Genomic DNA, 15,796 nt, shown 5'->3' on the forward strand with positions numbered 1-15,796 from the left:
GGGCCAGGTGGTAGAAGGAGCAAGTGCTAAAAAATGGTACTATTGGAGAGCAACAAATATTAAGTTGTGACATTTGGGGAAGAATTGTGAAAGCTGATTGGGAAAAACTATAATTCTTCCTGAAGTCATTCTTGAAGCAGACCATTCTGACCAAACGCTTTTGTTGTTGCCAACGATGTGAAGGAGTTCTCATTCCAGGAGGTATGAGAGCTTATGACTTCCTTTTAAGATACTTTGGGAAAGTTCTCATTCCAGGATGAGTGAGAGCTTTTGTACTTTGTCAATGTTCCTCATTGAAACAACAGAACTTTGGATTAAAGTTGGATTTCCTTGGTTTTCTTTTAAACTGTGAAGACAGCCTTGTGTGGATCTGGAGAAGGGGAGTGCATGACAAGAGTCATTGATTACTCTGTGAACAAGGTTATAGGTTGAATACATTTGTGGAAATGAGTTCCCATATTATACATTTTTGTTTTGATTGTTTTATAAGTGTGAATGTTAGAGAACCCTTTTTTAGAGTGTTCCCTTTTAGTTTACTGTAGGCAGGGAAATCCTGACTAGGGTAGGGATAGTGAGGCCTTTATTTAATCGAACCTTCTTATTTAATAAAATGGCAGAAGTTATAAACACTTTGCAAAGTTGTCCACCTAATATTTCTGACCCCTCAGAGCAGAGGCAATGGCCTACAGCCATTGCCATTGCCAGTTGTCACAGTCTTCGTCCATGCCCACTGTATATTTTAACACATTAAGGGGCCACGGTCTATGACTTTTGGCCATGGCCAGTGGCCAAGGCCTTCGGCCGTGCCAAAGGTGTATTATACCACAATAACCAGCACTAATTGTACAACACTATTCAGCCACTAGCCATGGTCTTTGGCCATGACCAGTGGCCACAAACTAGGCCATGGCAAAGGCCATGACCTTAATTGTTATTTAGTTAATTAAAGCTTTTATTAGCTAAGTCACAAATTATGTTATGTCTGATGCCATCACCTAGATGATGTAATTAGTGGTTTCAGCAGTGATGCCATCATTGTGGTCGTAGGCTGTGCAACAGGGGAACAAATTTAAGGTGGAATTAGCTGAATTTCATGTGTTTGTTGCAGTAAGTTTTTACCCAAATGTCCCTGCAACTAAAGTTTTTTCACTGACTTCTTGGATAGCGGTTGCCATCCTATAGTTATGATGAGTCAGACTCCCATAGGAAACCCAGAAAAATGTATTGCGAATAAACTTTGACTCGTGCGTTGAAATTTTGTAGACAACTAGGTAAGCCCAGGCCCCACCAGAATGCACATTTTGGTAAAGATTAGATAAAACATAAAAAGGTTATTACGAAAACAAAACAATACAAAAAAACATACTTTCGACCTACTGCCCATTCATTTTGCCATAGATAAAAAAGGTCATTTTTTCCCCGAGCAACACAGCCGAAACTGCTGGACGTATTTGGACCAGGAATGAAACAACTGGGGCACAATTAGTGCTTTGGGGTTATTCCGTCCAGTAGTTTTTAAACTATTCAATGGAACAGGTGGTGCCCCATCTCCAAAACAGATCTCTGGTAAATTGCCAAGAATCCATGTGCGAGAGATAGCCGTGGTTATACCCCAGGTTATAGCCCAGGGCATTGGAAAATAAAATGCAGAAAAAGTCTTTTGCAGTTGAAAAAACATGCACATGCCAACACTGTACAGGTGGGGGGAGGAAAGCAGACACCAAGTGAAATTTGGGAGTTGGAGGGGGCCTGGGGTCCAGGTTTGCAACTTGAGGCTGAAGTATTTGTCGGATATCCTCCACTATAACCTTGAGTATAGCCACGGCTACCCGACACTTCAACTGAAACTGCATCACAGAAACAAAGTGTTGTAGGGGAATGGAAGAGGGCAGGAGAGTGAGGAGGCCATCAGGGGAGTGGAAGGAGCTGGCATAGATGTGGGGATAGTTGGTGAGGACCTGGGAGGGCAGGAAAGCATTTCTTTTTGCTGTTTTTCCCGAAATCTGCAGCTATAACAAAACAGAAACAAGCAGTTTAATTTGCTGTTGGCATATGCAAAGGTATAGAGAATGGCATGGGCTATAACCTGGGGTCTAGCCACGGTTAGCTGACATTTCAACTGAAATGTGTCACAGAAATGATGAGTGTTATGGGGGAATGGGACAGCAAGAGGAGGTGAGGAGGCCATCAGTGGAGTGGTGGGAACTGGCATATATGTGGGGGGCACTAAGTCAGGGCCTAGGAAAGCATTTTTGTTTGTCATTCTATCCCAATAGCCATGGCTATGAAGAACTATTTTCATTGGCTGTTGGCAGAAGTGTGGGTTTTCAGCATCGCACCAGGCATACTTAGCTGAGATAACGTACCACATCAGTTAATTGGTTATTATTGTACACACAGCTATGTAGAATAGCCACTGCTATTAAGCCATATTGTTCTGTGCAATAATCCTATTATTTTGTGGATGTTAGACCACCCAATTTTACATGTATGTCTTTTTCCCTGCCCTCACCTCTACACTTGAGTCATTTGAAATTTAAAAGGTTGGCAATGTGTGCCTTTGAGTATGTAAACAATGTATGTGTATACGCGGCTACAAGAGGGAGTTTATAGCCACGGGTGGAATATGAAAGATAGTTAAAAATAAAATGTTGTATGTGTTTGCAATTGGTTGGTGTTACTTTTGTAATTGTGTGCGTGCCTGTGATAGGTTGCAGTGAAAATGTGTTTACATTTTTAGTAGTTTGCTTACTATAGTCCTCTTTTTGTGCCATTTGTGATGTCTTCTTTGATGCCCTGGGTTTTAGTCTTAGCAGTGCATGCTGTAGGCATGAGTTATGGTTGCTTGGCTTACCATAAGTATTTCATTTCTGGGGGTGTTCGATTTTATTTGGAACCATAACGTCCTTTTAACAAAGTTATTTCACTGCATTTCATAGGTTTTGTATTAGTGCAACTTAACCTTAATATCCCTTTAACAAAGTGTTTTCACTGAATTTCATAGGTTTTTATTAGTGCAACTTCACCATAAAGTCCCTTTAGCAATGTTTTTTCCAACCCAAACTCATGGTTCTGTGCAAAGTGCATTTTTGTAGTATAAAGTCAATGCAAACTCACTTCATACTGCAGAAATAAATGTGCACTTATTTTTCACTGCAAAAATACACTTTGTACAGTTCCATGAATCAGGGTTTCTATCGGCAGGGCAAACTCACATTTCAGCAGTGCAAAGTCACTTTGCACTGTGCAAAAAATTCCATCAATCGGGCCCAAAGTATTTATATGCAACACTTCTCTTTGCATATAAACTATTGTTGTTTTCCAATCACTGCTATAACACACCGAATGCTGGTTCAACTACAGTCTGCCATTGCATTATCACTAGACCATAGTTTCCCTAGTCTTTAAAAACACTGCAACACATTACAGATACATTGCACCACAAACACAACCCTTCTCTTATTAAAATTACGAGCACAAAAATAACCTAGCTATGAATCTTTTTACACACCCATTTTTGCCCTACACCTATAATGTCCCAAACAACACTACTCATAGGGCCTCATTACAAGATTGTTGGTAAAACCCATTGGTAGCCGGTGTGTTGCCATCAACCCCGTATTACCGTTACCAACACCTCAAATCCCAATGCTACAAACATTTCACAATCAGCATCAGTTTGCTAAGTTATGGGAATGGGAACCATGAAGCACCGGCACCATTATTAATGATTTCTGTGCTTCAGTGTAAAGTTTGCGGGTAGCGGCCTCAACTCCAGGTAGGTAAGACCTGCTGGGAGTACAGTACCCCTCACACTAAATACAGATTGAGCTGGTCCTGAAAAGCTGGTGGTAACCTTTTACCAGTACCTTTAATTACACACTACCACATTTATAACAAATGAAAGATTTCTAACATACTTAATTTACTTTACTACACCACTCATAACCCACATTCATTAACTCTTTTTCCCAACAACTTCCACTACCTTAATAAATAATAAAATCTCTTACTAAAAGTACTTCACCATTACCACGTATACCCACTAACTATCTTTTACAATTACAGGAAAAAAGAATATTGCAGAAAACAGTTACTGAAGAAAGAACACTCTTCACATCCTACAAAGTAATTACATGAGTACAGCATGTTCACTGCTCTAATTGTAACAATGTACTTTCACTATATATTAGCCTAGAATATTCTGTTCTACTCACCAACATTGTATTTCACTCTTACTCATTATATTGCAACATTCACACTCTTTTGATCCCCATCTAAACACTGCTATTTCTTCAAAACATCACCCATTCCTTACTACCTAGCAACACAGCTATCTCTCACCAACTTCCATACCACAATTTACTTCCTCAATATTCCATACCCCTATGCACATAAGGTCCTAATTCCAATGCCACAACTTTCAAACTCATTGCATTCCAAATCACTAACACACATTAGCACACACAGATACACTTCTTCACCCAATTTTCATTACATCAACACAACCCTCATACCTATGCATTAAACCACAGCATTATAACAACCACTGTGTTCCTAAAAAAATCATAATGTCCCTACTTATTCCATCACACCACCGCTCCCTTACTTACTAACCCAAGCTTATCACACCTGTAAAGCCTTATACTCTGAAAACCTTCCCAACCACACCCATCATCCCACTGCACAATCACACACACACCCATGCATAAACATTCCACAATTTTCAAACAGAAACTTTCTTTTTTCCCAACAGGCAAAACACAATGTCCACTTAAAAGCAACTCTGTAGAAAACACAGGAAAAATAGAGAAGATATCAATAAAAACAAACCATGTAGTCATTCTCCTCTAAAACAATTAATAAAAAGCATTAAAACAAAACAGTAACCTAAGTCAACAAAACTAAACTAGCCACCAGTAAAACAACTAACTCCCCCTTGCAAAATCTAAAAGTAAATATAAGTAAGTAAAACAAAAGCTGACTGGGTAATGATCCTAACACTATATCTATCAATATTACCCTAGCCACAGTAAAGCAGACCAAACAATTAATTTTACAGACATGTTTCCACCACAGAGTTCTTAGCAATTTTATAAAGACAACTACAAAGTCATGTAGAGAAAGTTGTTTATCTTAATATTAAACAGAATGAAACCACTAAATATATTAATCAATATATTACAAAAAGTACTTCTAAACATCTGCAATGTCAACAGAGATAACTTTTCAAATTTCTGTGATGCTGAATGGATTGACACAAGCAGAAAAGAACCATATTTCAATGAAGACGATTATAAACAAGAACAAAGAAACCCAATTGCCATAGACAATAATGACAGAGGCTATGAAATGGTAGGAGACACCATGATTTCAAAAGAAACAGTTATAGACAAAACGTCTATAACACATTTTGAACCCTATATTCCTTTTGCCCAAACAAACCATCCAACATACAAATGGATGTGAAGCTAATTTGTTCATGTACCAAACAATCCTCCAAATCATTATGACAATTCCTAAATCATTATGTGGAAGTAAAAGACAAAACTGGAATGAAAACTTTACAAACCATGGACTCCTGCCCAGTGCGCATCCACAGAGCACTGCAAGGACATTCATTAGCCTTCATTTTCAGAAACTGCTTGCAAAAGCACGTTCCATCAAATAAAAATGTTAGCTACACACCATTCCACTATATGAAATCTTGTGCATAGAGTATACCTTGCAAACATTCCTGCTCTAGAACTGCAAAATTTAAATACCATTCTCCTGCATGCCACTGTCAAAAAACTCCTTAAAAAAATAAAACATATCCAAAGTAAATATTTTGCAACTGAGGTTGACTTACAAAATTCAGTAACATTTGAAAAAATTAGCGAAAACCTCACAAACAGCAGTCACCTTGCAAACACATACAAAAAAGTAATAGGTAAGTTTCAAAACACATCTGCTGAATTACTAAAGTATTTGTCTGTTGTTGCAGAACTTTTTATAAAAAGAGCACCAAAATAGTAGATATGGCCTAAAAAAGTAGAAGACAATGAGGAATCCCAGTGGTTTCAATTAGCTATATATCTAACAGCAGAAAATAAATGCAAAATAACTGACCCATCAATAGTTTGCACGTACTGCAATGCAAAGCTGGACAATAACCAAATGCAATTACATGCTATTGCTAATAGCTTATAAATCTTCACACTTCCAAAAGCTCTCCAACAACTTACCTTGTATGAGAGTATATTATCCAAACAGTACACCCGTTTAAAGCTACAATATGCCTTCAACCGAAAACAGCCAATTTGCCTCCATCTGAGCTACTGAAAGGCATTTGTGGCAAAGTAGTGTATTTGTCATTGGACCTTAAAGAAAATGAAGACACTTTAGGAGTGCAATGGCCAATAGATCAATCATTGATTGTACTAGTTAGTGGTGTACCAACAAAAGACAAAACAATTTGGCAACAACTAGCTGACATAAACCAAGTTAGACAACCCCTACAATACCATAAAGAAAACAATGAATACTACAAATATATAAACATAGAGGAAAACTTAAAAGACCCCACCCAAATAATTTAAGATTCACCACAAACTGGCCGATTTGATTGTGTAGATCCTGTTACTACAGACAATATTTTAGACCAGTAAACAATGTACCCAGTACACTCCAAAGACACCATAGAAGATGCATTAAAAAAATATCAAATACGTCAAGCCAAAGGCTCTCCAATGAGCAAATGGGAGAAAAGTGTAGCAACACTTTCTTTTCCTCTTCTCTTTCGTATGGGAAAAGGAGCAAGATATGATGAAAGATACACACAAATTAGTGCATCAGGATATCGCTCTTTACAAATGTATTCTGAAGACCCCAGATTTAGACAAAATGTAGAATACATTTTCCACCTCCTTTTTGAAAGTGAACTGGCAACTTTATGTTATGGAGTTGCGCACACATTAAAAACAGGCTTTACATTTTCAAACATATCTGCTACCCAACTTCTTCGAAGGATAAAAGACAAAGCTGAAGTCAATGCAATGTATATGCATGTAAAACAATTTATAGAAAACATTAAAACAAAAGAGCTAGTAACCTCACTCAACAAATCTAAACTAGCCACGACTAAAGAAGGTTAGGCACCTCTAGCAAAAGTAAAAAAGTAAAATATTATTTACAAAGAAAAGCCGACCCACTAACGTACCTAACCATATATCCACCAGTGTTAACGTAGTCATGGTAAAGTAATCCAAAAATGTAATGTTACAGAAATTGTTCTACCGTAGAGTTCTTCACAATCTTATAAAACATCTAAAAAGTCACAAACTACCCTTAAAATCTACTGTAGGAGATTAATCTTGCAAGCTCTAATTGACAGCACTTTTCTACTGAAGAGAACATCGTTGATATTGATTTTAACCAGAATGAAACCACTAACTAAATTAATCAATACATTACATAAAGTTCTTCTAAACATGTGCAGTGTCAATATAGAGACCTTTTCAAACTTCTGTGATGGTGAATGGATTCACACAAGCAGCAAAGAACCATACTTCAATGAAGAAGCTTAAAAACAAGAACCGTACGAGGGTATGAAATGGTGGAACACACCATTATGGCAAAAGAAACCCTTATAGAAAGAAAGTCCCCAACAAACTTTGAACCAAATGCTCCTTTCACCCAAACAAACCATCCAGTGTACAAATGGACATGCAGCTCAATGTGTAATGTAACAGTCTTGTTTAACTGCAAGTCAAAGCTTCACAATAACCAAATGCCATCACGTGCTATCACTAATAATTTAACTTGTACGAGAGCATTATAATACAAACAGTGCACCCATTTGAAGCTATGATACACCTTCAACCGAAATCAGCCACATTCCATCCATCTGTGTTACTAAAGGGTATCAGTGGAAAAGTAGTATATTTACCAGTAGAGCTAAAAGAAAATATACAATCTCTAGGAGTACAACGGCCAATAGAACAATCTTTTATTGTACTAGTTAATGGTGTGTGGACAAAAGACAAAAAATTGGCAACAACTAGTCAACTTTAACAAAGTTAGACAAGCCCTACAATATCTAAAAGAAAACAATTAATGCCATAAAGATATACACATATAGGAAAACTTAAGAGAAACTATCCACATTATTTAAGGCTCACCAGCAACTTGTAGATCTGTTACTGCAGCAAACATTTTAGACCTGTATACAATTCACCCACTGAAGGGGCCGCTGAGGGACCCTCGAATATGGAAACAAGGCAAAGTCACCACACATGAATAGATACGCCAAACATGAGGTTCCGTTCCCAAAATCTAGGGTTTATTGCAATACAAAATAGTCCCAATTGGCCAAGTGGTCTCACGCCCTGTGACGTGTGTCTAAACAGACCTCAGGGGACGCAAGCAACGAACGACGTACATCAGTTGCATATATACGAAAAGAGCACCTTACAATCAGCAATGACACAGTACGACACATTTGATACCGCCCCCAATTCATTTCCCTTTGAATTAGAGGCGATGATTGAGCAGTGTGACAAATATGACACCTTAGATCACCATATTTAGTAACAGGTTGCAATCTCCAGTCTTACAGACATCATTCTTTGTTTGCGAGAACACAGCGTTTGTTTCTCATAGGCAAGCTGCGCGTAGGAGACTGGTGCATACAAGGCCTCCCAATCTCTAAGTTTTGATTCTCGCTCTGGAGGTCAGCCCGCTCTCCGGGGCCTCACTGGGCTCAGAAAAGGGGGCCGTAAAGAAGAACATAATTCAACTCTTTAAATGCTAGTTTCGCACATTGCTATTCTTTCAAGAGACTTGCTGGCATTTATGTACTGATTAAATGCCTTGCTCCCTGTCTTCAAGGATATATGAGGGAGGGAATCGGGCATTTCTGTCTGGCTCTCCAGTGTAATGTTTCAACATGTTTTCATAGCGTTGGACCATTGAAGCGAAATAATATCTACAGCAAAGCAGTTTTACATGAGGCAAAGCGGCAACGTTAAAGAGAACAGAGAGAAAACAAAATGGCGATTCTAGTCATCTTAAAATGGCCACACTCTAGCTGGGCCAATAGCTACGTTAATAACTAATGAGCATGTATTTTTAACACTTTAAATGAGGCGATTGGTCTTCGGCCAACCAATTATCCTACATCTCCTTCCACTCAAGGGGTGTCCAGTTTTCCTGGAATGACACCACTATACTCCAAGGACACAATTGATGATGCAATAGAAACATATCAAATGCATCAAGCCAAAGGATCCCAGTGAGCATATGGGAAAAAATGTAGAAGCACTTTGTTTTCCTCTACTCTTTCAACCAGGAAAAGGAGGAAGACATGATGAAAGTCAGCGCAAATTAGTGCATCAGAAATTGCTCTTTAATAATGTATTCTGAAGTCCCCAGATTCAGACAAAATGTTGAATACATTTTCCACCTCCTCTTCGAAAGTGAACTCTATGTTTTGGAGTTGCACACACATTAAAAACAGGCTCTAACTTTTTAAACATATCCAATACCCAACTGCTTCAAAAAATAAAAGACAAACATGAAGTTTTGGAGTCATGTATCACAAATCTGTTCTGACGTCACACTGATGTACAGTGTATGCTTAGGAACCTAGGCCCACCCACATGATTTGTTACTTTAGGTTGTGCAGAGTACGCATGGTTTGACTTTCACGATTTCTTGCACACTGTAAAGAAAAATAAAGACGGAATAGATATAAAAACACCAGGAGAACTCTGTACTCTTGACCCCATCAATGTATCAAGATACTTTCACCATCGCTTCATTGCCATGCTGCACTTTATCTGCAATAACACTACCCCTCTGCTTGGAGAAGTGCAACTATTCTTTTGGAGAAAAGAATATCAATCCAGAGGAGCACCACACATCTACATGCGTTTGTGGATAACACATGCTCTTAAATGTGTCCATGACAGTGACACCACTGTTTTACAGTTTATTGAAAAATACAATACCCGTGAATCCCTTCAGAAACCACAGATAGTGACCTACATACACAAATCTTACGCTGCCAAAAACATAAGTGTGGCAAATACCCCCAACGTAGATATAAAAACAAAGGCATATACTATACCAAATGTTGCTTTGGCTTTGCTAAACCAGTTAGCTTGATGTCATCTGTTAGACACAGTGTAAAAGGCACATCCCCAAAAACACATACAACTTTAAAAGGAATGAAGCATCACACTACATCAGTGGTTACAATGCAACCATTGCCTTCTTGTGGAATGCAAACATAGACATACAATACATTGCAGACAATGTCACTGCAGTTGCAAGATATGTCACAGCCTATCTCACCAAAGCTGAGAAAACAGAGCTAAAAGACCTCTGTGATGACATATCATCTGATCAAACACAATCACATAAACTGTACAGCTTTGGTATATGAACATGCTCTCCCAAAGAGAATGCGGGTGCCACGAAGCTGCAGACTGTTTAACAGTTACAGCCTTATCTCGAAAATCTGAACACATTGGGTCTCATTCCAAGTCTGCCGGTAACCGAGCTGGAAAAACCGGCAGGTTGCTGCCGAACTTGGAATGAATTACCGGCTCCGGATTTGTTGGAATTACTGGGGCATTACAGTCTGGTAATTCTGGAGCCGGCCTTCCGTTACTCCCCATTCCCGTGGAGTCCAATAGGACTCCACGGGAATGGGGGCCATGGAAACACTGGCACCATGCAGTAATGGTGCCAGTGTTTCCATGCCCATCTGCGGCCAGTAGCGTTACACCTGCCAGATCAGACCTGGCGGGTGTAACACCACCGGCCACAGAACTGGTAGTTAGCCAGTCCGGAAAGTGTGCCGGTATGGTTTTACCAGCACCGTTAAATCCGGACTGGCTAACTTGTAATGAGGCCCATTTTCTGGCTAAACCTTAGTCCAACTTCATCCTGAAAAAGAGTACTAAAGTCCTACCAAGAGAATGAAAACATAGCCACAAAAGATCCAAACTGCCAGGTCATTTTAAAAAACAATGTAAATGGCACATACTACCCACATAGAAGTACTGCTTCGAAAAACATTTGTTTTTACAACATTGCCCAAAACTACACTTACAAAAACAATGTCACACCAAATGAGACAACTGGCAAATATTCAGTCTCAACTTTTGAAGGAAGTCCAGTGAGATGCACGAAGCCCATTCTAATTAATCATATAAAGTTATCATTTACATCTCCACAACATAGAGAACTGTATTACATGGCCCTACTCCACATTTTTAAACTTTGGAGAAGAGAAGAAGAATTATTAGTTGACTACAACTCATTTGAAGCTGCATTCAAAGCAAATGAAAATGTCAAACAATCCAAGGAAATGTTGGACAATGAACATCTACAAGAGGAATAAATTGAAACTCAGCTAGATAAAGACATTCAAGAGGGCAATCAAACTTCACTTAGAGGAAGCCAAGAACCCCTTTGAGAACCACCCATTCTAAATGAAGCAGAAATAGCCATGACTGAGGTAGAAAATACATGTATCAATATAAGCAATCTGAGGAAGACTTGTCAGTGCTGGAATCACAGCTAAATGATGAACAACTCATCATTTATCTAGAAGTCGCATGAAATTGAATATGGTTTTAAACATGAAACTAAAACTTGTAGCTTTGAAAATTATAAACCTCTGCTACTGTATGTAAGTGGTGATGCTGGTTCTGATAAAGCATTTTTAATTAAAATAATCAGCACATTCCAACAAACGACAACCTTTAAGCTGTAGTAACAGCCCACACAGGTTTAGCTGCCTACAGCATAGGATGTGTAACATTACACCAACTACTGCTCCTACCCGTATAACACCAAAGCAAATTAGAATACTACAAATTATCAACAGAAGCTGCTACTAAAGTACGCAGAATTCTGAAATAAATGAAAGTGCTCCAGATAGATGAAGTAGCATGGTTTCCAACTTCATGTTGGCTTTAATTCATCTCAGAATGCAAGAAGTCCTAAAACCCAACTACAATCGACTGTTTGGAGGAAAACATATTATTGTTTTCGGGGACCTCCCACAGTTAACATCAGTAAAAGGTTAACCGATTTCAAATCATTAGAAGACAAACAATGCTGCAATACGCCCAACAGCATTGGAAATGTAAATCTCTGGCAACATTTTCACTTCAAAGAACTAACTCAAACCATGCGTCACTCTGTAGACCTCACCTATGTTAACATTTTAAAAAGCATTAGAATTGGTCTGCTTACTAAAGATGCAAAATACATCTTAAATAGTAGACAAATCCATGAGTTATATGGATGAAACACTGATGTCATGAAACAATTAACTCAACAAAATCTAAAATGCATGACTTAATGCCAACACTTGCAAGCTGTAGTCAATTCAATGAAACAATGTTGAAAAAATAAATGAAACCCATACTGTACATCAGTTCCACAGACAAACTAGAAGTGCAAGGCATGACACTTCCTATGTGTTAACAACACGCTTAAATAGTTTAGAAAAATCTATCTCCATCACAACTGGATTGGAGAAAATATTAATTCTAAAACATAACCTTGATATAGGACAAGGTCTAGTCAATGGAGCAATTGGTGCAGTTGTTGGCTTCCAAACATATCCACATGACAGCAACATTAGTTTGTCAGCATCCGCTTTGACAAACTTGCAGAAGTTAAACAAATGGTCAGCACAATTGCACGTTTCCTTCTTTTCAAAGACATGTACGTATGCAGAGAACAATTTTCTCTATCTCTTGCATATGCTGTCACTATTCATGAATCACAAGATCTAACTCTAGATGAAGCATTGATTGACATTGGCAGCATACTCTTTAAAGATGGTATGAGTTATGTAGCACTTTCACATCCGCGTACACTCAATAGTCTATTTCTAGTTAACTTTGATGCAAAGTGAATGCTGACATTCCTTAGATCCTGGAATACAACAGTCTAAGTGCACTATACACCCCATCTAGATATGTACCCTGTAACTAAAAAAACTGAAACATTTAAAAAGAGAACTAATACAAACAGAATCTATAGCAGATCTCCCAACATTACCTCTTAAAAATGACCAACTCCTTCTGCATCAAATAATACAACCACAAAACTGTCTAATACAAAATCAACTGTCCATTCATCAGAAAACAAAGACACAAATGTCTCCTTTCCACAAAAATCTGCAGGCCCATCAAACAATCCACAAATATAACTCTCTGGCCCATTTCAATTCAGCAACACAACTGGGGTAAATTGTTATGCTAATGTAACAATCAATCTTCTTTTTCAATTGCCACCAATTGTTCACTACATTTACTTAAATGGCACAGAACAGTTGTGTTTGCATATGCTCGTCCTTCTTAGAAATGCCACAAATAATCCTGACAACACTTACAGTGTCTCAGGTATAAGGCAAGAATTTGACCACTGTGCAGGAATGGTAACATTTACCATAAACACACAGGAAGATCCACAGGAATTCCTAATATACTTACTACAAGTACTGGAAACCAAAAACATCCCTATAAAAGAAATCTTGCAGATTTCATACACATGGAAACATACATGCAATTTCTGCAACCATGTTTCACAAGAGCACATCCCAATGAACACTTTCTATATGTATCCATACCAAATTGTGAATCCATTGCATTTCACCAACTTCTGCAAAATGCAAATCATGGCATATTATGCCTTTTTGAAATTCAGACAATCGTTCCACCATACAAAGGGACTCATATAGCCAATGTGTCATACTAATGATTCTAAGGTACAATGCAGATGGTATTAAAAATAACTGTACACTTACAGGCTTCACACATGACCAAGTATCTCTTGGAAAGGAAACCTTCACAACAGTAGGTATAATATACCACACTGGTGCCACGACCACTTCAGGACACTATACTGTATATGTCAAAAAAAGAAGTTGGTTTGAATGTAACAACACCTCTGTTACACCGAAACATAGGTTACCAGCAAATCTAACAAATGCCAACTCAATATTCCTTCAACCCAAATTTAGTCACTAAATTGTACCACAATTAACAGTTAGAATATGTCAACTGGTCTCTAACTACATCCATAATACTACAACAGTACTTTTAAAATTAAATGTAGTTAGAATAGGCCAACAGGTATCTAACTATTTAATAAATACCCTCCATTGCAAAACACTTCAAATACGGTATCACAATTCTTATATGACAAAACATGTTCTAAACTCTAATGAAGTTAGAACATGACAACAGGTATCAATCTATTTTAAGCATTCGCTTAATCACTACATACTTCAAACAAGCATACTATCATACATATACTCACATAATTGTAATCATTTTTTTTAATCCAGTTTAGATGTTTGTTCCCAATGACCCAATGATTATTTAATGTGAATACAACAGCAGTGTGTCATACGCTAATGTTGTACCCAACTTAGCACTTAGAATGTACTGTTTATGAGGGTTTAAAAAAGTAAATGTATTTTTAAAATTGTATACAATTAAAGCTTTTAAACTATCCTGGTTAACAAATTACACTGTTTTTTTCACAGAAATTAAACCAGAGATTCCAGCTTGATCACACTATGGAACCATACCAAGTATAATCAAATACATATTCTATAAGCACTATCCTGAATTGTACTACTATCATATACCATGTACAGTTCAATTATATCATCCCGCCATAGTATACACACTTTATACTCCCACTACATTACCAATAATGACTATACACATATTGCTACTGTGGTGATTTTGGCTGTACACCCACTACATTACCTATGATTACTATACACATATTACTACTGTGGTGGCCGTAGTGGCTAGATTCTGGGGCCACTGGCCGCAACCACCACAATACAATTAACTATATAACAAGTATGTACCATAAACCAACAACTAATACAAATCACCCCAACCTCACTGCAATAAAATTATGTCTGCGGACACCAAAATTGACCACGGACTCTGTGGCATCTGCAAACCCTTTTTTCCACCTATAGAAACGGCTCCATATTATCTTTATTCCACTCCCCTACCCATTCCAAACCCTCTTTCACCCACCAAATAACTCTAAATATGTTTCCCAGGCCATCCGTTCATGGCGATATCCACGAAGTACTGCAATGTCTGAAGACTACTATGACACATGCACAACCTTCCCCCACCTACAAAAATAGCCCCATATCATCTTTTTTATACTCCCCCCCCCCCCTTCCCAGCCCCTTATTCCACCACCAAATAACTCAAAATGTGTTTTCCAGACTTTTTCCCCACTGCGGCTGTCCGAGGATACAGCATGGTGGGTGTTTCAGAAAATATGACGCATCTCATGTTTTCTATTGACCAATCAGTGGGCACATCCAATGTCTGCAGACATCACACCACCCTCTGGGCCAATCGGAGGGCTGTCTTCAGACCGAATAGGGAAGTGGGTCTGCGGACTGAACCCAGATATCACACATTTTTTGGGACCTTCTTTTGGCCATTTTAAAATAAACTACTGGACGGATTTACACCATATTTACAAACACACACTTTCAGGACCAAACTGCCACTCCTGCCACAAATTTGGTGAAAGTAGTCCAGCGGTTTATGCTTTAGGCATGAGTCAATATTTTTTCCATTGCGTCTATGGGAAAAAATGCACATTTTGGGGCCCCCCTATAACTTTGTTGCACCCCCTGCACAAAACCTCACCAAACTTTGCTGAATCAATCCGATGGGCCCATATACAATAATTTTGGATAGTTATGTGATGATTCATCAGGGGGGGCAAAGTTATA

This window comes from Ambystoma mexicanum, chromosome 1q, assembly GCF_040938575.1.
Source record: "Ambystoma mexicanum isolate Mex_15411 chromosome 1q, UKY_AmexF1_1, whole genome shotgun sequence".
In the NCBI taxonomy this organism is placed as follows: Eukaryota; Metazoa; Chordata; class Amphibia; order Caudata; family Ambystomatidae; genus Ambystoma; species Ambystoma mexicanum.